Source organism: Montipora capricornis, chromosome 10, assembly GCF_036669925.1.
Source record: "Montipora capricornis isolate CH-2021 chromosome 10, ASM3666992v2, whole genome shotgun sequence".
Lineage (NCBI taxonomy): Eukaryota > Metazoa > Cnidaria > Anthozoa > Scleractinia > Acroporidae > Montipora > Montipora capricornis.
Genome location: NC_090892.1, coordinates 72,066,310 through 72,068,809, shown reverse-complemented (window position 1 = coordinate 72,068,809; position 2,500 = coordinate 72,066,310). Strand labels below are relative to the sequence as shown.

Sequence of the window (2,500 nt, the reverse complement as noted above, 5' to 3'; positions counted from 1 at the left end):
AACATTTAGCAAAGCCTACTTTTGGCCGATATACTTCAATGGTTTAAAAGACATTTAAAGTTAGCTGTAATACAAAGGCATTTTCAAAACATTTACTATCACCGTTTTCATCAGACTATTAGATCCAGTTTTGCATACATTTAGCGATCTCTATTTACAGTAGGAAATGAAGTACAAAAGCTTTAAGTGCAATAATGAACTTGCAAAATTGACTGATAAACTCCTCATTTACATCTCGTGAATAGCCTTTTGAATCAGTATTGTTCCTTTCATTCAACTAGCGTCACTTAAGAGACTGGTCCATCGAAATAATAGGAGAAAATTTGAAATTGCGAGAACTGAATTATTTGATAGGAGTTCGGTGGACAGAATCGCATTGCATCTGTAAATTTAAGTGAAAAAAATTGTATGTATGGCTCACGTTAAATGATTGTGTTGTTCAAGAAAAATGCGATTACAAATTATGAAATGGCCGGGTAAGTCAGTGATGAAACATTAATTATACAGCCCTGATTGTTAGATGCAATATTGAAATATGTCCATGGCTGGAAGAGACATAAAAATCGGATGGAATATTGCTTTTCGTTATGAAGAGAAATAAATCACTTACCATAGTGCAAGTTTGTCAAAAGGGAACTGTGGTAATAGCTTCTTCATTGTTTTCATTCATTAAACCATTCAAAGATATATTACAGTTCCTGACACTTGAATCAGAAAAGGGTATAAAAATGCTTGCCAACATTCAGCTCGTAACCAAGAAATCACATATCCGGTTGCATGGATTCCAAAACAATTTTTGTATCGTCGCTAGCGACCATACTACTGCTGAGCGTACTAGTTGGGCGAAACGATGCTTTTACCCCAAATCATTTTAGAAGGAACTATGTCACAAAAAGGGGAATGTTAAGAGATCCCTCACATTGCCAACAGGTAATTAAAATGACTATAATAACTACATTATTATCATTAATATAATTTCTTTCACAAATTAGCATTGTCTTGTTGAAAGCACTAGATCGTTTAATTCAAATAACTCATGCAGAAGTTTGAGTTGTGATTGTTGAAGTGTGCTGCTCAATCAATAGGCCGGTTTCCAACTGTATATATCCTGTCGATTCGTTTATAACTGTGAGGAAGAATTCAAGTTGTAGTTAAAATGACATTGATTATGTAAGGGACACTGCTAAGACACCTGGGATGCTTTTGTCAAAAATCCGTACTCCAGAGAAGCGGGACTACCTAAATGTTCAGTTCGGAGTTGAAGGCTGGCAAACAAAGTAAATACGTCAAACACTAATATTCTATATTTATCATCCAACATTACTTTTGCTCTGTTTTTTAAATTTGCTTCGCAGCAGCAAAGCTATATCCAGGCATTGTGTGAAACACTCCTCCCATGTCAACAAGATGATGATGGAACGAGGACCCGGGGATGATCATACCACGGATAGATAGCCGGGAGAAATTATGATGTTTATCACGCTATAAACGAATCACTATAAAAAAAAACCCATTATTCGTGTAAAAAGCTTAGTGCATGAACTTCCAAGTGCATTAGTTAGTCTTTTGACAGAATCAAAATAAACAGAGCTTAAACCTATTTAGTGATTGGAGATGAGACTCAAGTCTTTTCCAAGTTAAATGGGGTGCATGGCTTCAAAATGCTCTGCAAGAGTTTACCTCTCTCCTTTTGTTCGCGGGTTACCACTTCGCTACAATCTTTGTAGATCTTGTAAAGGAACCTCCATTTACTTTATTGAAATAAAATCTCCTCAGAAGAAGAACCCCCTCCTGGATGGTACGTTTCGCCGCCAAGCTGCCAAGAACATGGAAGTGTTGTTAGCATTCACCCTTCGTGGGCAGCGGACAAAATCGAGAAGATCCGCTTTTAATGGGGTTACTACGTTGTATGCGGTAGGACATAAGAGGGTGCACAAACGAGTTTTTGTATTTGTTAATTTCGCAATTGTATCCGTGTTAAATTAATTTCGGATCAGTCTCGGAGACTTCTTTGCTTGATCTGCGTTAACTGACGCAGCCATATACATGCCCGTATTTCTTTCTTTAAAGTGAGATGTAGAATTTGTATCCAGGTGGTAATCATCAGTGATGTTCTTGGTGGATATTATTTTACTGGGGGTGGGGCTAATGAGAATGTCGATAAACGGGCTTAATGATTGGCCAAAAGAAAAATAGAACGAACAAAGATAACAATGGATTTAGCGCATAAAACAGTACGAAGCACGACATCATACAGCCAGTGGAATGTAGCGTTCAACAAGAAGTACAACTGTACCCCAATTAAGAAGATGTGGTTTTCTTTTGTTGAGATACTACACCAACTTGTAAGCTGTAAGTAGTCATTGCAACGAAAGCGAGGCTATTGCAATTGCGGCTCAAGTCTCCATGTATACCCTTTTTTGTATTTTTTTTTCTGTCTTGCTTTTCTTCACACTGCAGTAAGACACAAGGAAACAAGGGATTATACAATGTCAAAAAA

General features: G+C 37.1%; 1 long non-coding RNA gene across 1 annotated transcript; it reads left to right on the top strand.

Annotated features, from left to right (window-relative positions):
• The first annotated feature begins 293 nt into the window (after nt 1-293).
• LOC138021978 (uncharacterized) lies at nt 294-1,600 on the top strand. Its single transcript, XR_011126493.1, has 2 exons — nt 294-930; nt 1,356-1,600. It is a non-coding gene; the product is annotated as an uncharacterized lncRNA (long non-coding RNA).
• Nucleotides 1,601-2,500: the final 900 nt, after the last annotated feature.